This window comes from Ornithorhynchus anatinus, chromosome 17, assembly GCF_004115215.2.
Source record: "Ornithorhynchus anatinus isolate Pmale09 chromosome 17, mOrnAna1.pri.v4, whole genome shotgun sequence".
NCBI lineage: Eukaryota > Metazoa > Chordata > Mammalia > Monotremata > Ornithorhynchidae > Ornithorhynchus > Ornithorhynchus anatinus.
In genome coordinates this window covers 4506323-4529177 of record NC_041744.1, presented here as the reverse complement: position 1 = coordinate 4529177, position 22855 = coordinate 4506323, and the positions used below count along the sequence as shown (strand labels likewise).

The 22855-nt window shown below is 50.6% G+C and overlaps 1 long non-coding RNA gene across 1 annotated transcript; it reads right to left on the bottom strand.

Moving 5' to 3' along the window:
- Positions 1-13571: 13571 nt before the first annotated feature.
- LOC114817694 lies at positions 13572-14750 on the bottom strand. Its single transcript, XR_003765547.2, has 2 exons — positions 14141-14750; positions 13572-13673 (listed from the first exon to the last, which is right to left on the bottom strand). It is a non-coding gene; the product is annotated as an uncharacterized LOC114817694 (long non-coding RNA).
- Between the last annotated feature and the right edge of the window lie 8105 nt (positions 14751-22855).

The window sequence follows — 22855 nt, the reverse complement described above, 5'->3', positions numbered from 1 at the left end:
CAGGGGTCATGGTTTCGAATGCCGGCTCTGCCACCCGTCAGCTGGGTGACGGCGGGCGGGTCACTTCGCTCCTCTGGGCCTCGGTGCCCTCATCTGTAAAAGGGGGATGAAGAGCGTGAGCCTCACGTGGGACGACCTGATTACCCTGTAACGACCCCAGCGCTTAGAACAGTGCTCCGCGCGTAGTGAGCGCTCAACGAATACCAACGTTATCAAGGGGGGCAGCGTGGCCCGGTGGAAAAGGAATGGTGGTCGGGGGTCGGAATAAGGATCACAAACGTATGACAGTTCTAATACGGTATCTAGTAAGCACTAACTATGTGCCAAGCGGTCTCCTGAGCGCCGTGATCGATACAGGATGATCTGGACGGCCACAGTCCCTCTCCCACGTGGGGCTCGCAGTTTAAGTAGGGGGGAGGAGGATTGCACCCCTATTTTACAGATGAGCAAACTGAAGCACGGAGGAGTTAAGTGACTCGCCTAGGGTCACGCAGCAGAAAAGTGGCAGAGCCGGGATTAGGACCCCCGATCCTTCGACTTGCAGGGCCGCGATCTTTCCGCTAGACCACCCCGCTTCAGTCGGTCGATCGATGGTATCTTCTGGGCACTTACTGTGGGCAGAGCGCTGTACTCCGTCTCCATTCTATCGGTCGATTGTATGTCTTGAGTGTTCACTCTGCGCAGAGCACTGTTCGAAGCGCTTGGGGGAGTACAACGCGACAGAGTTGGTAGACGCATTCCCTGCCCACAAGCAGCCCCCAGTCTAGAGGCACGTTTTAGAGATGAGAAAACGGAGACACGGACAAGTGAAGTGACTTTCGTCCGTTCAGTCACTATTGTGTTCATTGAGCGCTTACTGTGTGCAGAGCACTGTACTAAGCGTTTGGGAGAGTACGTGTAGCCATAAACAGACACGCTCCTTGCCCACGGTGGACTCATCGAAGCTTACCCAACAGGCGATTGGCGGGGCCGGGATCGGAACCCGGGCTCCCTGATTCCCCAGCCTGTGCTCTTTCCACTAGGCTATGATAATAATAATAATGTTGGTATTGGTTAAGCGCTTACTATGTGCAGAGCACTGTTCTAAGCGCTGAGGTGGATCAGGGCTGTCCCAAGTGAGGCTCACAGTTAATCCCCATTTTCCAGATGAGGTCACTGAGGCACAGAGAAGTGAAGTGACTTGCCCACGGTCACGCAGCTGACGACGGGCAGAGCCGGGATCCCGGCAGAGCCGTGCCCCCTTTCCTTCTCCAGGGCCTAGTGGAAAAAGCCTGGGAGTCAGAAGATCTAGGTTCTAACCTCAGTTCTGCCCCTGGCCTGCTGGGTGACCTTGGCCAAGTCGCCTACCTATCTGGGCCTCCGTTTCCTCACCCGTAAAATGGGGAGAAGGGACCAGCTTGCCCCACCTCTAAGACCCGGCGTCTCGAGCGGGACCAGAGGTGTCTGATCTGATGATCACAGATCTCCCTCAGCTCCTGCCTCACCTCTAGGGCTTAATAAATACGGAGCGCCTCCGTTCTCCCGATCACCTTCCCCTCGCCCCCGATCCCCTCCATCCGCCTTCCCCTCCAGGCTTAAGTGAGAACGGTAAAGTAATCATTATTGGCTCCAAAACCTTCAAAAGTTCTAATGGGGTCCTTAGGGCTTCGAACTATAGATCTGACCAGAACGGTCTCTGTTAAATACACGTAAATAACGCAGCATTGAAATGCTCCAGAAAGTCAAGGCCGAGCTGAAGAAAATTCATCATTGAAAGTCCAGCTTCCTTTGCTACTCTTACGAGGAAACAAGGCAGGATTTGATTGCCGGGGACGGTTCTCTCTCTGGGGGTCAAATTCCCGACGAACCCTGCGTCGTATTTATTTATTTATATTAATGTCTGTCTCCTCTGGACTGTGAGCTCGCTGTGGGCGGGAATGTGTCTGTTGTTATACTGTACTCTCCCAAGCGCTTAGTACAGTGTTTTGCACACAGTAAGCTCTCGGTACACGCGATTCAATGAATGGACGAATCGTAGTACGCACCGTGATCAGACCCTGTCTGTAGGGTCATAACTGTTTCTTCTAGCACTGTATTGTATTCGGTCAGTCAGTGGTATTTACTGAGCGCTTACTGTGCGCAGAGCACTGTCCTAAGCCCTCGGGAGAGCACGATACAATAGAGTTGGTAGACACGTTCCCCGCCCTCAAGGAGCTTACGGGTGGACGCACGTTGCCAGAAGAGTGTTTTATTTTTCCTTTCGTTCCCTAACAGCATTTTATCCGCAACCCGCAGAGAAGCAGCATGGCTTCGTGGAAAGGGCGCGGGCTCGGGAGTCAGAGACCGTGGGTTCTAGTTCCGCCTCTGCCACTCGTCTGCTGTGTGACCCCGGGCAAGTCGCCGAACTTCTCTGTGCCTCCGTTACCTCATCTGCGAAACGGGCATCTAAAGTGTGAGCCCCACGTGGGGCATCCTGATTACTCTAGCGCTCAGTGCACAGAGTCAGCGCTTCCAAAATACCCCGTAATCATTAATGATTATGATTATTATAAACTGCGTGCAGGTAACATTAGTTGAAAGTTCTTGGTAACGAATCTCGGGCGGTGTCCCCACTAGGTTATGGGTTTGTGCTCCTCTTGTATCTCCTAAATGCTCCGTGCGATGTATTGCACTTGGTATTCACTCAATAAACACCACCACCGCTACAACTGATAATGTTGGTATTTGTTAAGCGCTTACTATGCGCCGAGCACCGTTCTAAGCGCTGGGGTAGACGCGGGGGAATCGGGTTGTCCCACGTGGGGCTCACGGTTAATCCCCATTTTCCCGATGAGGTGACTGAGGCACAGAGAAGTGAAGTGACTCGCCCACAGTCACACAGCTGGCAAGTGGCGGAGCCGGGATTCGAACCCATGATCTCCGACTCCCGAGCCCGGGCTCTTTCCACTGAGCCACGCTGCTTCTCTAGTGAAGCAGCATGGCCTAGTGGATAGAAGACGGGCCTGGGAGTCAAAAGGCCCTTAGTGTGGTGCCCGGAACATAGTAATAATAACGTTGGTATTTGTTAAGCGCTTACTATGTGCCGAGCGCCGCTCTAAGCGCTGGAGTAGATACGGGGTAATCGGGTGGTCCCGCGTGAGGCTCACGGTTAATCCCCATTTTCCCGATGAGGTGACTGAGACCCAGAGAAGCGAAGCGACTCGCCCACGGTCGCGCAGCTGCCGAGTGGCAGAGCCGGGATTCGAACCCGTGACCTCTGCCTCCCAAGCCCGTGCTCTTTCCACTGAGCCGCGCGGCTCAACAAGCGCTTAACAAGTATGACAGCTACTACCAGCGTGATTGCTGCTCCTGCTACTTACAGCTTGCGGCCCTGCGGTTGTCTTCCCCACCGAGGGAATGGAAAATCCATTCCCATCCTCCAGTAGCTTCAGCGCCTAGAGACTTGAACAATCCCGAAGGACCCCGGCTAATCCGTGGGCCCCGGGCAGATGTAGGCAGAAGGAAAGAGATACTGTCCGGGGAGGGGGGGGGGGATCGATTCTATCTCTAGAACTTCCTTCCTTTCCTGGATTGATAAAACCCTCTTAATCCAGCTTTTGGAGACAGCGCAGGCCTGGACCATGAGGTATTCCGGATACCAAATAAATAATTTTCCTAACACGATCAGAACGTTCGCGAGCCTCCACGTGGAGAGATGAGATTTGGTTTCAAACTCCCCTTCACCCCGGCCCCGGTTTGGGAAGAGGAAAGTTCAAGGCTTCTGTTCTTCCAAAAAATGGGGCCCTCCTGGAATCTTTGGCTCCTGAATCTGAGGTAAGAACTCCATCCTCACCATTTCTGATCAAGATTAGTCCCTTGGAGGGTTCTAGAACCAACAAACCTCATCCCCCCAGAGAAGCTTGGCGATCCAACGCAGAACCTGTTCCTGAAGGCGGTCGTGGGCAGGGGATGTGTCTGTTTATTGTTATCTCGTACCCTCTACTCACACTGAGCGCTCGATAAATAGGACTGAACGATTGATTCCATTACCGAGTGAATCGAATCACCGATTCAGTGATGTCAAGGACCCCGTAGCCGAAACCCAAATCTAGGCAGCTGAAGGACCCTCTTCCAAAGCCCCGGCCCCCCAGTCAAAGAACCTGAGCCTCCTGGTTTAATTCCGGAGACCTCGCACTTATCTCAGAGAAGAAAATAATCGAAATGGAAATGAGCGAGAACGCTGACCCTCTCGCCGCCCGAAGACTAAAGAGGGAACACAGATACCTGGAACTTTCTGAGTTCATGGGGTTTTTTTAAAAGAAAAAAACCACCCTTGTCAGGCATGCAGGCAAAGGCATTTATCTCCGTAAAAATCCACACGTTAATATTAAACAGGCTTCACGTTGGAATCAAGGGAGGGTGGAAAACATATTCGCTCACCCATTTTGAAACCGGGTGATTTGATACATTCCTCTTTTTTATCCCCGATTCACAGAGTCTTCTCCACCCGACGGAATCTGGGGATGAGCGTGTCACTCTCAGCATGTCCATCATCGAGACCAAATAAATGGTCTTCGGGAATTTAAACATCTCTCGTGCTGTGATAGAATTAGATTGATGAACAAACTCAGGGATTGATTGCCTTTAAATAACAGGAAGGAAAATACAGAGAGTTTATGTTTCGTAGGCTGAGATTCGGGGGGTCCGGCCCAGAGGTTACTCAAACTGATGATTTCTTATGTACCTTAGCTGTTAACTTAAGGTGATCCTAAGTCCGGTTTTATATCGGACATTCCGGTTTCACCGGTTCAGCCCCCTGAGCGGGACGGATAATTTACTGGATGCCTCTCCGCGTCCGGGATTTTGATTTCCAGCTCTTAAATCTCAGCTCCCACCACTGTCCCGTGCCTGATGTCACGTATGTCCGAGTAGCACCTGTCCACGAGCTCAGTCCCCGTCCTACATAGGGTTCACAGTCTTAATCCCCATTTTACAGACGAGGTAACTGAGGTACAGGTAAGGGAAGTGACTTGCCCAAGGTCACACAGCAGACAAGTCGGGGAGCCGGGATTAGAACCCAGGTCCTTCTGACTCCCGGGCCCGGGCTGTAGCCACTAGGCCGCTCTGCTTCACTTTCACTCTTTCATTCATTCACTGGTATTTACTGAGTGCTCACTGTGTGCAGAGCACTGTACTCAGCGCTTGGGAGAATACCCAGCCTCCGTGGCGGGGGGGGGGGGGGGGCAGACGTCATAGCAGAGGCAGCGTGGCTCGGTGGAAAGAGCCGGGGCTTGGGAGTCCGAGGTCATGGGTTCTAATCCCGGCTCTGCCGCTTGCCAGCCGTTGGACCGTGAGCAAGTCGCTTAACTTCTCGGGGCCTCAGTGACCTCATCTGGAAAACGGGGATTAAGACTGTGAGCCTCACGGGGGCCAACCCGATCACCCTCTATCTCCCCCAGCGCTTAGAACAGTGCTCAGCACATAGTCAGCGCTCAGCAAATACCAACACTCTTATTATTATAGCGCTGTCGTTCTTTGAGCCGTTCAAACAATATCAAGATGGCACTCTTAATATTAACAATATTGAGATGTTCACCTTAAGATGGCATTAGCCATCTTTTCACCCTTCAAACGCCAGCCAAAACAGGATGAAGACCCGGCTAATCGTCTAGTGAGATCACCCGGCTCTGAGGAGATGTCGTGGACCGGTCTAGCCTTAAAAGAAGAAATCCGACTGCCTGCGCCGTTCTTTGTTATCGCTTGCTTCAAACAGAAAAAACTTGAGTTGTCGAAGACTGTACGATGCTCACGGGTTTCAGTTTTTAAAAATAGAGACACTCTATAGTTGTTCTCCTAATGCTAACTAGTGTCACTAGCCCCAAGCATAGGCACTGAATATTCCATCTCTTCACAAACTGCATAAATTATGGATTGCACGAGGCCCTTTTTTCCCGTGGAAACCTATTTGCTTATTTTTATCACCGGGACACGCCGCTTGCCACAAGCTGCTTCGGGCAAAAGGGATGGCGGGGGAAAAGGGGTGGAGTTTTGCATGTTTAATTATTTTTAGTCTGTGACTTCAGCTCTGTCTGCATGAGGAAAAACCAACACCCTTTTGGAAAAAAAAAATCGGATCCACCTTAAGTTGCGCCCGTATCACTGTCTTGTTTTCAGTCTGTCAGGAAGCTTTTTTTTAAACGGTATTTGTTAAGCACCCGCTGTGTGCCCGACACTGTTCTAGGCGCTGGGGTAGGTACAAGGTAATCAGTCCACGTCCCTCATGGGACTCCCATTCGTAAACCCCATTTTTCCAGCTGAGGTAACCGAGGCCCGGAGAAGTGAGGTGACCTGCCCGCGGTCGCCCAGCGGACAAGTGGCAGAGTGAGGATTAGAACCCAGGTCCTTCTGACTCCCAGGCCAGGGCTTTATCCCCTAGGCCATGCTGCTTCAGCTCCTGGTTTGCACAGATCGGATGAAAATCACGGAGTCTGAGAATTCGGAGCATTCACGGGGTACCGTGAACTGAGCTGATCATTTGGGAAGAAAAAAACAGCCGGCGGCACAGTCACCGCCCACCGTGCGCTTCCACACTAACGGGAAAGCTAACTTAGAGGACGGTCTTTGAGCAACCACTTGGAAGGCGGATAATTGTGTCGGGAATCTTTCTGTTAGCTACTCTCTGGGGAAGCCGGTTATTTCGCACCTGTCTCGTCCCCCCCAGCGGCTATCTGAACTCGGGGACACAGTCTGTGTGTGTGTGTTGGAAAAACCACGTGTGCCGAGCAAACGCTGAAGATATGGGATTCCCAGATCGTGTTTTTTATAGTATTTGTGAAGCGCTTACTACGCGCCGGGCGCTGTACTGACAGCTGGCGATAGATTATTAAATAGCACCTAGGGAGCGCTCACCGGGTGCAGAGCGCTGTACGAAGCGATTTAAAACTGATCAGGTTGGACACGGTCCGTGCCCCACGCGGGGCTCACCGTCTTAATCCCCATTCTACAGACGAGGGAACAGGAAAGTTAAGTCATCGGCCCGAGGTCGCACGGCAGAAAAGCGGTGGAGCTTGAGATCAGAACCCAGGTCCTCATTCCCGGGCCTGTACTCTTTCCACAGAGTCCTGCTGCCTCTCCTCATTAGCGCGTCACGATCCTTCGTTATCTCCGTCTGAACTGCTCCTACCCTACCCTGTTTATTCAAGAGCCAAGGGTTCACTATGCCTTCGGGATATTTCCGAATGAAAACAGGTCTCGATAATGAGAAGATCCCCATGCCGCGAATACGTCTGTCGGTTTGCAGACGAGGTCGGTGCCGACTCTCAATTCTCGACCTGCCCGGAGAGAAGGCTATGCTTTCCGTACGTAGTGATCGTGTGTCACCGGGATGTTCCGGAAAAATCTTCAAGTGTATTCCCCCATTATTCGGAAGGCGTGGTGGGATAGAGAGAGAGAAGCAGCGTGGCTCAGTGGAAAGAGCCCGGGCTTGGGAGTCAGAGTCATGGGTTCGAATCCCGGCTCCGCCCCTTGTCAGCTGTGGGACCGTGGGCAAGTCACTTCACTTCTCCGTGCCTCAGTTCCCTCGGCTGGAAAATGGGGATTAACTGTGAGCCTCACGGGGGACGGCCCGATGACCCCGTATCTACGCCAGCGCTTAGAACAGTGCTGTGCACACAGTAAGCGCTTAACAGATACCAACATTACTATATATGCCTTCTCGCCCTCCCCCCACCCAGCCTTCCTTTCCTTAGGCCGCGCAATAGCCAGGCCTTTAAAGAAATATTGTCTATTCCAAAGCAAACCGGGTGGGAAGAACGTAAAGGGAAAGGAGGGGCGGCCAGAACAAAATCTGTCTTCTTTCAACGGACATCTTTTTTTTCGGACTGGTTATTCCGCTTCGGTCAACCCACCGGAGCCGAGGGCATCCAGTTTAACCCGCTTCCTTCTCTCTACGGGATCGGGCCCAGCAGGGTGACTGCCGTTAAGGAGCACGGGTATCAGCCGACCACTTGCCACGCCCCATGGCGCTCGGACGAGGATTCCGTCCCCAACGGGGTTATTTCCAGCCGCTCGCCGTGTCGTTTTTCAAAACCTCCTGGAGACCGGTGGCGTTGTCTAATCTCGGTCGATCGATATTACGAAGACGTCGCTCTCCTCAGCGGAGGCCCGCTTAAGAACGCTCTCTTCGGTAGCGTCTAGAGCGTTCTTTGGAGGTAAAAAGAATGCGGATTTCACGAGGAACGACTCGAGCGATGCGTGTACGCCGTTTGTTGTTCATTCTCAGCTGCGCGAAAGTAAAACCGGTGGATGGGAAGACTGCAATCTGACACCTTCCTAGACGATCTCGCAGATGAGATTTAAAATCTCATTAAGCTTCTGAAATTTTCCAGCGGACACGTAAGGCTGGGGCCGTTAGTCCTTAGATGAAACTGTGGCGCCTATTAACTCCCGCTCCGGCTGGCTGATGAAATCACGTCAGAGGAGGCGCGTGGTGAATCGGAAGGGACGGGTGGACACGTTATTTGAGCATCCAGGAGAATGTGGCTAGGTAAGGGCATGATTAGATTTTGGGTCCCGTTAGGGTCAAACCACGCTTTGTCCCACAGGTTAACAGTTTCCTTCTCAGAAAGCCAGGGCAGCTCTCAAGATAGATATAAACCGATGGATGACGATGATAATAGGGATAATTTGAATAACATTTCTAATCCCGACTCCGCTACGTGTCTGCCGCGTGACCCCGGGCGAGTCACAAAACTTCTTTGTGCCTCAGTTGCCTCAGCTGTAAAATGGGGATAAGAGTGCGAACCCCATGGGGGACGGGGACTGGGTCCGACCCGATGGACCTTTGTCCACCTCAGTGCTTAGAACAGTGCTCGGCCCATAGTAAGCTCTTAACAAGTACCATTATTCTTGTCATTGTTTTTATTATCATTATATTGGTTAAGCCGCTATTATGGGCCGACCGCTGTAGTGACGTCGGTATTTGTTAAGCGCTTCCTGGGTGCCGAGCACTGTTCTAAGCGCTGGGGGAGGTACGGGGTGATCGGGTCGTCCCACGTGGGGCTCACACACTTTTAATCCCCATTTTACAGACGAGGGAACTGAGGCCCAGAGAAGGGAGGTGACTCGCCCCCAGTCACACGGCTGACAGGTAAGTGGCAGAGCCGGGAGTCGAACTCATGACCTCCGCCTCCGAAGCCCAGGTCCTTTCCACTGAGCCACGCACTGTACTAACTGTGGAGTAGACACGAGATAGGTTGGGTACGGACCCTGTCCTATAAGGGGCTCGCTCTCCGTGCAGGAGGGAGAACAGGTAACGAATCCCCTTTTACGACCGAGGAAACCGAGGCACGTAGGTGTGCGAAGTGACTTGTCCAAGGTCACGCTGCCGGCAAGTGGCAGAGCCCTGATTAGGATCCAAGGTCTCTGTCTCCCAGGCCCAGAAACTTTCCTTAATTGCTGCACGGGGAAAGCCAGGAGTGAGTTAGGGATGCCAGCTCCTCGAAGGAACGAGCGAGCCCTCCTTCGCCGGTGGTGTTCGGAAGTCCGAAAGGTGGAAGATGCCAGCCGGTCCGGTGAAAGGTGTGAAAAGAGAACTAGGTTTGTGTCCTTGCCCTGCCCCTGCCCTGCTCCGTGACCTTGATAAAGTCCCTTGCATTCGAATCCTCAGTTTGCTTCTCTGTAAAATGGGCATCATAGCCACCACTCGCAGTGATTCGTTCCTTCAATCGTATTTACTGAGCGCTTACTGTGTGCCGAGCACTGTACTAAGCGCCAGGGAGAGTGCGATGCAACGATTAGCAGACGCCAGTCCCTGCTCACAATGAGTGATCTTGGGAAGGCGAACGGAGCGACAGGGTGTTGGAGAACACAGAAGCTATGCAAATCCCAGGAACTGATTTGATCGTTAATAATGATGATAATGATGATAATGTTGGTATCCGTTAAGCGCTTACTATGCGCCGAGCACTGTCCTAAGCGCCGGGGGAGATACAGGGTAATTGGGATGTCCCACTTGAGGCTCACGGTCTTCATCCTCATTTTACAGATGAGGTCACTGAGGCGCCGAGAAGTCAAGTGACTCGCCCAAAGTCACACAGCTGACAGGTGGCGGAGCCGGGATTAGAACCCGTGACCTCTGACTCCTAAGCCCGGGCCCTTTCCACCGGGCCACGCTGCTTCTCTAAGGGTTCAGGGTAGAGAGATGAAAGGAAAGGGTAGAGAAGCAACGTGGCCTAGTGGATAGAGCACGGGCCCGGGAGTCAGAAGGGCCTGGGTTTTAATCCCGGCTCTGCCGCTTGTCTGCCGTGTGACCTTGGGCGAGTTACTTGACTTCTCTGTGCCTCGGTTACCTCATCTGGAAAATGGGGATGAAGACCGTGAGCCCCACGTGGGACAGGGACTACATTCAACCCGATTAGCTTGTATCTACCCCGGTGCTCAGCACTGTGCCTGGCTCACGGTAAACCCTCAACGAACACCATAGAAACGATCATAAACACGCCATTAAGTAATAGGATTCTGGTTTCAATCCTGTATATTGGGTTGAAACGTTCGAGACTGTGTACCACCACTATAATGGCAAGTCACGCTATGATAATAATAATAATAATAAATGATAGAAATAATAATAATAATTATAGTAACGGCATCTGTTAAGCGCCTATTACAGGCCAAGTACCGAACTAAGTGCCGGGGAAGATACAAAGGAATCGCGTCCCGCGTGGAACTCACGGTCTAAGCGGGAGGGAGAGCGGGGCGATTTGGCAGATGAGGGAACTGAGGCGCAGACAAGTGAAGTGACCTACCCGGGGTCACACAGCGGACGAGTGCCGGAGCTGGGATTAGAACCCAAGCCCTCGGACTCCCAGCCCCGCGTCCTTCCCGCTAGGCCACGCTGCTTCTCACGGTATCCGGAGTTTCCCGTTTATTCAACACGCTGCCAACTTTACACGTGACTAGAAAACCCAGTAGGGAAATTGGAATGAGTCTGTTTAACTAACGCGTCGCGTATTAATTAAAATAGAGATTAGCCGTCACCCGCGGAGATCCGTAACAGGATTCAGAATTACCTAATAATAGGTTTTATTCTATTATTTCACCGGGAAGATGCCATATTGATCAGAAATCCCTGGCACGGAACTAACTGAATACGCACGAAAAAGAATCACAGCGGCGGATGTGCCGGAAAGGGGGCCGTCGATCTCTCCGGCGACGGCGGGTGAGTTCTGAATCGTTCAGAAAAAGGGTCCTCATTGTCAGGGCCTCAGTTATTTTGGGCGGGAGCTGTTCTTGGAGAGCAGATGTTTGACAGCGTGAGGCTTTTTACTTCTGTGGATTGGCCCCTCTGGGAAAGAAATCCACCTTCGATCCTCATGTCCTTTTCGCCTGTTCTTCATTCACCATCCAGTCGTATTTAACGAGCGCTCACTGTGTGCAGAGCACTGTGCTAGGCGCTCAGCACTGTCACCGCTCCTGATCGGGGATCAGAGAATGACCCCCCCCCCCCACGACTCACGCCTGAGGATGCTTGAATTTTGTTCCGCCCTCCCCAGACGACACCCAGAGACGCAAAGAGGAGACGATAATGATAATGATAATGTCGGTATCCGTTAAGCGCTTACCGCGTGCAGAGCACCGTTCTAAGCGCTGGGGTAGACGCAGGGGTATCAGGTTGTCCCACGTGGGGCTCCCGGTCTTAATCCCCATTTGACAGATGAGGGAACTGAGGCCCAGAGAAGCGAAGTGACTCGCCCACGGTCACACGGCTGCCGAGTGGCGGAGCCGGGATTCGAACCCATGACCTCTGACTCCGAAGCCCGGGCTCTTTCCACTGAGTCACGCCGCAGGTAGGGAGCAGTAGTAGTAGTAATGATAATAAGAGTTACTGTGGTATTGGTGAAGCGCTTACTAGGTGCCGGGCACTGTACCGAGGGCTGAGGCGGATACAAGCAAATCGGGTTGGAACTGGAGGCCGGAGCCAGCCCTTCATAATCATAATGATGTCGGTATTTGTTAAGCGCTTACTACGTGCGGAGCACCGTTCTAAGCGCTGGGGGAGATCCGGGGTCATCGGGTCGTCCCACGTGAGGCTCACGGTCAATCCCCATTTTACAGACGAGGTCACCGAGGCCCAGGGAAGTGAAGCGACTCGCCCACAGTCACACAGCTGACGGGTGGCGGAGCCGGGAGTCGAACCCATGACCTCTGACTCCGAAGCCCGGGCTCTTTCCACTGAGCCGCGCTGCTTCCCCGCGCTTCGGCCCAAACCCCATTTCCATAGGATGGTATCTATCCTTTCTGCCTCCTCTTTGCCTCTAATCCCAATACAAACTCCCCGAGTGAAATGAGAAAGCAACTGGAATACCTTGAAGCTGCGTAGCCTAGAGAAAAGAGCCTGGGCCTGGGAGTCAGAGGTCCTGGGTTCTAATCTCCGTTCTGCCCCTTGTCCGCTGGGTGGCCCGGGGAAGTCACTTGACTTCTCTGTGCCTCGGTTTCCTCGTCTGTAAGATGGGGATTTGATAGCCATTTCCCCTCCCCTTAGACAGGGGCTGCGTCTGATCTGCTTGAGAAGCAGCGTGGCTCAGGTGGGAGTCGGAGGTCATGGGTTCGAATCCCGGCTCTGCCGCCTGTCAGCTGCGTGAGTGGGGGCACGTCACTTCACTTTTCCGTGCCTCAGTTACCTCGTCCGTAAAATGGGGATTAAGACTGTGGGTCTCACGTGGGACGACCTGATTACCCCAGCGCTTAGAACAGTGCTCTGCACATAGTAAGCGCTTAACAAATACCGATATTATTATTCTATTTGGAGAAGTAGCATGGGCCAGCGGAGAGAGAATGGGGATGAGAGTCAGAAGGAGCTGGGTTCCTGCTGGGCACCGAGTAAGCGCTTAACAAATAAAAAAGGCACAAAAATACAATCAGCCCCCTCTTCTACACGTGGGGCACAAATTATTATCCTTTTCTTTCCGTGGGACACCAGCCGTTATCCCTTTCTTCTGCCAGGATACAAACTGTTATCCCTTTCTTCTCTCTCGGGCAACTGGTGTGTGACTAATCTGGAAGCTCGTCGAGGGCTGAATCGTGGCACAGTTCCTCTATCTTATCAATCAGTCAGTCGATCGATCATTTTGACGTACTGCGCTCTCACTGTGTGCTAAGAACTGTACCGTAGCGTCAGTGGACACGATCCCTGCCCACGACGTTAACATAAATCACAGACAGGGGAAAAAACACAGAGTGTGAGGGGTCCTCGGTGCAGCGTTCGGACGACAGCAAGAGCTCGATAAATACCATCTTTTGACTCTTGACCGGCCTGCCGCGACTCAATATTCCCCTGACTCAATGCGTGTGGCCCGTTGGGCTGCCCCCGCCCCACCTTGTGTCTGCGGCTAGCGTCCGGTGGCCAGTGGCCAGTCTGACGTGGCTCCTCACCGAGTTAGGTTCGTCCTCTCCGCGAGGTAAACGGCTCGAAAAGCCACTTTAAAAGCTTCCGGATCTAATTCTCACTCTCCCTAGTGCGGCCGCTTGGTTTGAAAACAGCATCGTTGAAGAGAGCGTACGATTTTTTTCAAAATTCTAGGTTTTGTAGAAATTACAGAAGAAGAGAGAAGAGGTTTTCGATCGCAATTTATCTCAATGCGGGCTTAAAAACCTTCAGTTTATCTTGGTCGCTGCCAACGTTTGGATTAATCCGTTGCCCTGGGCCTTTCTCATTGCTGTGAAGGAGAGAAGGATTAAAAGGAGTTGGTACGCAGGAAGAACTGAGTTGCCATTAATGCAAGCTCTTGCTAATTTTCCAGCACGTAACGGAGACACGTTTTAATTCGTTATGACTTTGTCCCTGCCGGCCCTGAAGGGGAAATACTTCTTCGTATTTATTTGCCCCCTGAGGCTGTATTTTTCCCAGAGGGTGCGGGAGAGGGGTTTAATGTAGTCACGGAGGTATGTTGACAGGCCTGATTAATAATAATAATCGTGATATCGGTTAATAGCTTGGAACGGGCCGAGCTCGGTGTTAAGCACGGGGTAGACACGGTGCCCCCCTCTCAGGATTGCACCTGGAGAGTTTCCAGTTCTCGACTGATCCCGGCTACGGGAGGGATCGTCAGAGGAGCATCCGTTCCATTCCTAGCTTGGGCAGTGGCTAGCAAGGGAAGGCAATCCGCTACAAGTCAAAACTCACCTGTGCTGGGCAGCGGGGGCACAGGGGAGGGTCGAGGCTGGAGACCCAAGTTTACTGCACGGAAGAAAGCAACGGTAAACCACGTCCGTATTTTTAAGAAGAAAATTCTACGGATACGCCACCGGAACGACTGCAGGTGGAGGTGGGGCGTTCTCGGAGAGATGCGTCCGTGGCGTCGCTATGGATCGGAGATGACTCAACGGCATAGGACAAGAGAAAAATACAGTACAATCAAGTGAGTTGTAATTCCCGTTCCACATGGCGGTCTAAATGGAAAGATATCGTCCCCACTGTACGGACGGGAAACCCGAGGCACGGAGAAGTTAAGGAACTGGTCCAAAATCACACGCAGCTGGCGAGTGGCCGAGTCAGGATTAAGACCTGGGTCTTCTGACTCTTAATCCCGGGTTCTTCCCACTTGGTCATGCTGCTCCTCAATCATTTGTTCCATACACTCTTTTTTTTAAAATATTTTGTGGTCCGTCCTCTCCCGTTACCGTGTAAATTCCTTGCGGCATTGTTTTGTGCTTCCTAAGAACGTAACGCAGGGCACTGCTCCCATCAGCATCCCGTTTTTTAAAAAAATGGTATTTTTTTTTTAAATAGCATTTGTTAAGCACTTACTACGTGTCAAACACTGTTAATAAGTGCTGCGCTAGATGCAAGCTAATCAGGTTGGATTACAGTCCACATCCCACGAAAGGCTCACAGATTTTAGATGCTCACAACCTCTTGGAGGAGATGTGCTTTTAAATAAGGCTTTGAAGAGGGGGAGGTTAATTGTCTGTTGGATATTAAGAGGGAGGGCGTTCCAGGCCAGGGCCAGTTCGGCCAGAGGGAGACGAGATCGAGCTCCAGTGAGTAGCTTGGCATTAGAGGAGCGAAATATGCGGGCTGGGTTGTAGTAGGAGAGAAACGAGGTGAGGTAGGAGGGGACAAGGCGATTGAGTGCTTTAAAACCAACGGTAAGGAGTTTAAGTGACTCACCCAAGATCACAGACGAGTGGGAGAGCTGGGATTAGAACCCGGGTCTCCTGAATTTCAGGCCCTCGCTCTTCCCGTTGGGTCCCACTGCTTCTCTTGTTTGGCAAAAGCGACCGAGGGGTGCCCTCACTGTTCGCTTTTCCGACCCAGACAGCAGACTCTGCCAGCGAAGAACACGGTCCTCTGTCGACACGAAACAGGCCGGTTCCCGGAAGAAAACATACCTCTTTCTTCCTCCTCCCTGCACTGCGAAAGGTTTGTCAGCAGGGGCGGCCCTAGCTCTGGACCCCGGTCCCTAAAATGCCACTTGGAGCCAACTCGGCCGACGAAGAAATCGATAAAAGTGAATAATCACCATGGCAACCTCGGCTCCATGTGACCCGGGCTGCTCTTCGAAGCCGCGCTCGTCCTAATAAAATAATGCCTGTGTCATTCGGGGATGGAGAAAGCGGGTGTCTGCCTTTGGAAACCGGAGAGCCATACTGAAATCCCATCTCCTCCAAGGGGCCTTCATTCATCCACTCATTCAGTAGTATTTACTGAGCGCTTCCTATCTGCCGAGCACTGTACTAAGCAGCGTGGCTCAGTGGAAAGAGCATGGGCTTTGGAGTCAGGGGTCATGAGTTCGAATCCCAGCTCTGCCACTTGTCAGCTGTGTGACCGTGGGAGAGTCACTTCACTTCTCTGTGCCTCAGTGACCTCATCTGTAAAATGGGGATGAAGACTGTGAGCCCCTCGTGGGACAACCCGATTCCCCTGTGACTACCCCAGAGCTTAGAACGGTGCTCTGCACATAGTAAGCGATTAACAAATACCAACATTGTTATTAAGCGCTTAGGAGAGTATAATTCTCTCAACTAAGCCCCCGTTTCTCCTACTCCCTCTCCTTTCTGTGTCTTACACTTGCATTTCTACCCTCTGGCCTCATTCCCTCCGCCCTTTTGAACTTCTCCGTAATTTATTTCAACATCTGTCTCCCAACCTAGACCGCAAACTCCTTGTGGGAAGGGAACGCGTCTTCCAACCCTGTCACATCGTACCCTCCCTGGAGCCGAGTACAGTGCCCCGCAAACAGTAAGTCTACCGACTACTCTCCCACGCGCTTGGTAGAACGCTCCGCTTACAGAATGCGCTCAGTAAATACCACTGATTAATCGATGGATTGAAAAGTCGCGCTTTACGATCGTTGCCGCTGAGGGAGTTCCTTGGTCTTTCTGTCGCCTTAAGGGGGAACTGAGAAGAGTTTTCCTGGAACTTTGAGGTCGTTCGTGCCGCAAAAGGCCCCGCGACAATCCTGTCAATTCCACTGCGATCCTTCATCCGTCATCTGCCTGCCAGATTCCCCGCCTCATTAATCATTACCAATCTCTGTGCCACGCAGATGACAAACACCCCGGATCAGCCATTCAAGAAGGAGATGGCCCGGGGCCAGAGCCCCCGGGTTTCTGTGGAGTTGGAGAAACGACACGCACCCTTCTAGGGGGAGAGAAGTAAAAGCAGTGTGAGGCGGGGTGAGGTCGGACCCCAGCTTCGCCCGTTTTAGAAAGTCCGACGTGGAACCTCAGCTTGAAAAATACAATTTAAAATTCATCCAGAGGACGTATCCACCCCCCCCCCACCAACTCAGAAATGATTCCGCTCTGCCTTTCCAGATGATAATTCTGGGTGAGTGAAATGAACTGACAATCTGCAACTGTCTTCTCATTTTCTAATCGGAAAACGCCGGAGAACAGTGATGTCGTAATTTCAGGCCAACCGGGAGCCGCCTTAGAAGTAGCAGAGGTGACTCTAAACTGGAAACTTGGACACATCGGTAGAAATCTTGTACCGCAGTTTTCTTCAGCCTTGGCAAATACCGTTTTTTACATCATCCAAACACACTCTCCTACCCCGGAAAGGCATTACAGCAGCTAACGAACAGTCTCTGATTTGATTTGGGGGTTTCTCTATTACTATTTGTAGATTTGGTTTCTCGTGATGTCCCCCGTAGACTGTAAACTCTCTGTGGGTTGGGGTCACGTCTACCAACTCTCTTGTATTCTATTCATTCATTCATCCAGTGGTATTTATCGAGCGCTTACTCTATGCAGAGCACTGTACTACGCATTTGGGAGAGTACAATATAACAATAAACAGACACATTCCCTGCCCGCGACGAACTTACAGTCTAGCGGGGGAGACAGACATTAGTGCAGATAAATAAATTCTACTCTCCCAAGCGCTTAGTACAGTATTCTGCACACAGGAAGCGCTCAATAAATACCAATGATCAAGTCCCCTCCTTAAACTCTCGGAACAACGCAAGCCTGCACCCTGATCCAACCCATCGCTCTTGTGCTCTTCAGCGCAGGAACATTTTCTTCTCAAAGGATTCCTGTTGGAATCTCCCATGTCATTTTACCTCAATGTGGGCGGGGAACGTGTCTGTTAAATTGTTATACTGCACCCTCCCAGGCGCTTAGTGCAGTGCTCTGCACACAGGAAGCGCTCGATAAACACGACCGACTGAAATACCACAGTTATCACGCCACATTTGGCGATTTCCACGGGGGCTTCTAGAGCTTGGCGCTCCTTCACAAAACATCCCCTTGAACTTTTTCAACCCCCGCCTCTGGATCAACCAGCTCACGGTTCTCGTCTTGCGCGCCACTCTTTCGTTTTAAATCAGATTTGATTTTACATAGTGAAGCACACTGATGCCTGAAAAAAACCGGACCACTAAAAAGATTGGCAGCAGCTCGAACGGGACTGCCATGTGGCTTTCCTCCGCAATAATCTCCTTCTCACTTGAGGGGAAAACAATTGGCACTGGAGAGCAGAGTTTATCCACTTGGAAACTGGCTTAGCGCCTCACGAAATGGCACTTGCAAGGTCCTTATTGGGGAGACCTCCTTTCCAGAGTCTCCCAGGGCTAAGCTAATCAATCAGGTAATGAATGGTATTTATTGAGTGCTTACTGCGTGCAGAGCGCAGTGCTGAGCACTTAGGAGAAGCAGCGTGGCCTATTGGGAAAAACAAGGGGTCTGGGAGTCAGAAGACCTGGATTCTAATTCTGCCAACTTGGGCAAGTGAGTTCACTTCTCTGTGCCTCAGTTGCCTCACCTGCATAATGGGGATTCAATACCTGGTCTCCCTTCTACTTAGTCTGTGAGTCTCCTGTGGGACCAGATTGTCTTGTGTCTGCCCCATTGCTTAGTATAACATTTGGCATATAGTAAAAACGGTACCTAACAAATACTACAGTTATTATTATCATTATTTTTGTTACATTGAAAATTAGAAATGAAGAGTACCATGTTATGGGGGAGAGAGCAGAGGCTTGGGAGTCAGAAGGTCATGGGTTCTAATCCCGTCTCTGCCACTTGTCAGCTGTGTGACCTTGGGCAAGTCAGCTCACTTCTTTGGTCCTCAGTGACCTCATCTATAAAGTATAAAATGGTCCTCGTCTGTCCCTACGTGGGACAGGGACTGTGTTCAACCCAATTTACTTGTAAATACCCCAGCACCGAGTACGGTGCCTGGCACATAGCAATTGCTTAACAGATATCAACAATTATAAGTAATAATTACAGTACAACAGAGCCGATAGACATATTTCCGGTCCACAAGGAGCTTGCAGTCTAGAGGGGGAGACTGGCGTAGCGTAAATAAATTACATTATGGTTATGTTCATAAGTCCAGGGGGCTGAGAGTGGGGTGAATAATAAAAAGCTCAGAGGGTACAGACTCAAGCAGACACCATCTCTGGCTTGACGAGAGGGATGTTATTTATGAGAGATTTACTGTGTTCCTGCTATAAAGTAAGATTCTTGAAGGCAGGACATTATTGTACTCTCCCTCGTGTTTACTTCGGTGCTCTGCGCACCATAAACGAGCATTAAATGTAATTGGTTGATGGACTGATCGCACAGTACTCGATGCACAGTGAGTACTCAAAAAATCCCACTGATTGTGGAGAACGAGTCCACCGATTCTGCTTTTTTGTGCTCTCCCAATTGCTTGGAGCAGTGTTTTGTGCACAGTGGGTTCTCAGCAAATGCCACGGATTGATTAAGTACTTGAAAGAGAGCTCTCCTCTTAGCCCCTGGGGACACCTTTATTTGCTCACTCTTGGCAGATCCTACAGAAGAATCCTTGTCAGAAGGTGCACAGAATTACCTGTAGCTAGCCAGATGGCTGTGAAGCCCTGGGTTCAAAAGAGCTGGGTTTAATCTCTTTGATAATGTGGGAGTCAAATTGACATTTGAAGGACAGAAACCCGGTACTGACAAGGAACAGGATTCCCAGAAAGCTCAGCGGGACCAAAGATCCCTGATATCATTGAGCATATTGACCTCATTTTTTATTTTATTTCGGTATTCGTTAAGGGCTTACTACGTGCCAGGCACCGTTCTAAGCACCGAGAAACAAGATAATCAGGTTGGACACAGTCCCTATCCCACTTGGAGCTCACAGCCTTAATCCCCATTTTACAGATGAGGTAACTGAGGCACGGAGAAGTGAAGCGACTTGCCCAAGGTCACACGGCAGGTAAGCGTTGGAGTCAGGAGGAGAACCCAGGTCCTCTGACTCTCAGGCCTGGGCTCTTTCCTCTAGGCCACGCTGCTTCTCACTAAGCCACGCTACTTAGGTTCAGGTGACCGTGGACACGTTTTCAGAAAACGGCGTGGGACATCATCGCGTTATGCTCCTCGGCCCCCGGCTTTTCTGCAAAGTCCCATGCATCAGTTCAGGATTCGTCAGGACTGTTAGTATCCACCTTCCTTTCCCTCCCATCTCGGTTTCATCAATATTCAGACCTTCCCCCTGCCGTCTGCTCTCTCAACCTTGCACTTCAGGCAGAAATTATGACAGCCTTCTGAATGTCTGAGTGAGATCACCAAAAAAAAGTCCGGGTTGAGCTGAGGACAAGGACGATCCTTCACGTTGCTACCTAGATCTCGTCTATCTCGCCGCCGACCTCTCGCCCACGTCCTGCCTCTGACCCGGAACGTTCTCCCTCTTCATATCCGACAGACAGTTACTCTCCCCACCTTCAAAGCTTTATCTAAGGCCCGTCTCCTCCAAGAGGGCTTCCTTGACTAAGCCCTCCTTTCCTTTACTACCACTCCCTTCTGCGTCACCCTGACTTATTCCCTTTATTCATCCTCCCTCCAGACCCCACGGCACTTATGTAAAATTACTTATTTATATTAGTGTCTGTCTCCTCCTCTAGACTGTAAGCTTGATGTGGGCAGGGAATGTGTCCATTATATTGTTATATTGTACTTTTCCAAGTGTTTAGTTCAGTGCTTCGCACACAGTAAATGCTCAATAAATATGACTGACTGACTGACAACCATGGAGATTCAGATCGCGGGTTTGGAAGAGGTAGGGATCCCGACTGGGGAATCTTCGGGAGATCAAGATCTCGGGGAACCATTAGTGTAAAATGGTCTTATGGGGAGGAGCAGAGAAGTTGGGCTGGAGATTGGGTGGAGTTCCTGGGGCCTGTTGAGAGCCTCAGTGACTGGTTAGATCAAAAATAGTCCAAAATGACGGGGTCCTGGCCACTGCTTCGGTTATAATAATAATAATAATAATGGTGGTATTTGTTAAGCGCTTACTATGTGCAAAGCACTGTTCTAAGCGCTGGGGAATCAAGGTGCTCAGGTTGTCCCACGTGGGGCTCACAGTTTTTTAATCCCCCTTTTACAGATGAGGTAAGTGAGGCACAGGGAAGTTAAGCGACTTGCCCAAAGTCACACAGCTGACAAGCGGCGGAGCTGGGATTCGAACCCATGACCTCTGACTCCCGAGCCCGGGCTCTTTCCGCTGAGCCTCTGGACTATTCTGCTTGGAGGTGGGCAGGTCAATGCGTCGTCTCAGTAGGGGCTCGGTAAATGTAATTGATTGATTGCTAAAAAGCTCCGGTGGGGTGGAGAGGGAAAACAATTATTCACCCGGTCCCACATGCCGGAACAAGAGGACTCTTTTGGACCTGGGAGTCAGAAGGACCTGGGTTCTAATTCTGCCTCCACCTGTGTGTTGGGTGACCTTGGTCAAGTCACTTCACTTCCCTGGGACTCAGTTACCTCCTCTGTAAAATGGAGATTAAGACTGTGAGCCTCCTGTGGGACGGGGACTGTGTCCAACCCGATTAGCTTGTATCTACCTCACCGCTCAAGACAGTGCCTGGAACGTAGTAAGCACTTAAGAAATACCACAATTATTATTTACTAATCATGGCATCTATTAAGCACTTAGTATGTGCTAGGGCCTGGAGCGGATACATAATTATGAGATGGGAGCCTTGATTCCCGGGCCCACACAAGGATCACAGTCTGTCCTGAGCCCATTTTACAGGTGGAGAAACAGAGATCTGGTGAATTTAAGTGACTGCCCTAGGTCAAACGTAAGGAGAGGAGCAGAGCTGAGAGTTGCACTTCAGTACTCTGAATCCTAGTACTGCGTTTTTACCATTGAGCCACACCGCCTCCAATTCTTCAATCAATTAATAAATTGTGTTCACTGAGGTCTTACACTATATAGAACTCTATAATAAGAGCTTGGGATAGTCCGAGAGAGTAGCCAGGAAAGGCAGCAGGTTTGAAACAAACAAAAAAAGGAAAATATTTCACACAGTGGGAGGGAAGCAAATGGATTCTCTGAACAGCCAGAGCATTATAATAAGTTCAAGGTGAGTTTAGAGACATTCATGGTTCCGTGCTGACTCAGAGGAGAAAGTGTGAAGCGTTAGAAAGTAGATTCCACATCATGATGATAGATTCCAAAGCGTTTTCACTGAGCAATTTTCTAGGTCTTGCATATTTATGAAACAACAAAAACTAGCTTATTTATTGGATTTAATGCCATCAAAGTGAGCCTTCCATTCCATCCTAACCAAAGGCAACCTTCACGTTCCTCTGCCGAGGATACTTTAAGGCCATCATGGAGATATAATACTGATCTGACCCAGATTTTCATTTTATATGTTTCGCTGTTCCTAACCACCTCATCTAAATTAGAAGATTCCTTGATAGATCAGATAATTGGCGCTTGCTATTATTCAGGCGGATCAGTTCAAGGACTACGGTTTCGTGTCAAAGTCACCCCACGGAACTACCCGATGGCAAACACCTCTCCTAGGCACGCATGTTTCGACCGCAATGTCGAAAATCCGAATTCATTTGACCACAAGTGCAGTCGTCCAAAAGTCATGTTTAAAGCTAGGATCGGGGTTAGGGTTAAGATATGGGAAAGGGCTGAAGTTAGGGTTCAGAGTTGGAATTAATCTGGCAGAATTAGGGACACGGTATGATGATTTATTGAAAGTCGGTAAGTTGATTTAATGTCCGTAGGTTGGTTAGATGCTTATGTATTTGATGAATCATTTGATAGTCAATGATGCTTTATTGTACCCTACATAGGATAACATCTGCTCCAAGAGGAGGAGATGGAAAAGTTTAAATTCCATTATGTCAGCACTCTGTTTCTTTGGCAAACATACTATTCATCACTACTGCCTGAATTTCTTTTAGGAGAATTTACAGGAAGAACAAGCACTCTCCTGATGGAAAATAACAGTGATAGTGTTATTTATTAAGCACTTGCTATACGTAAAACACTTTGCTAACCTGTGGAATGAGATCATCAGACCAAATACAGTCCCAGTCACACATGGGGCTCACATTTGAAGAGAGAGAGGGAAGGGGTATTTTATCCCCATTTTGGGGTGAGGAAACGGAGGCA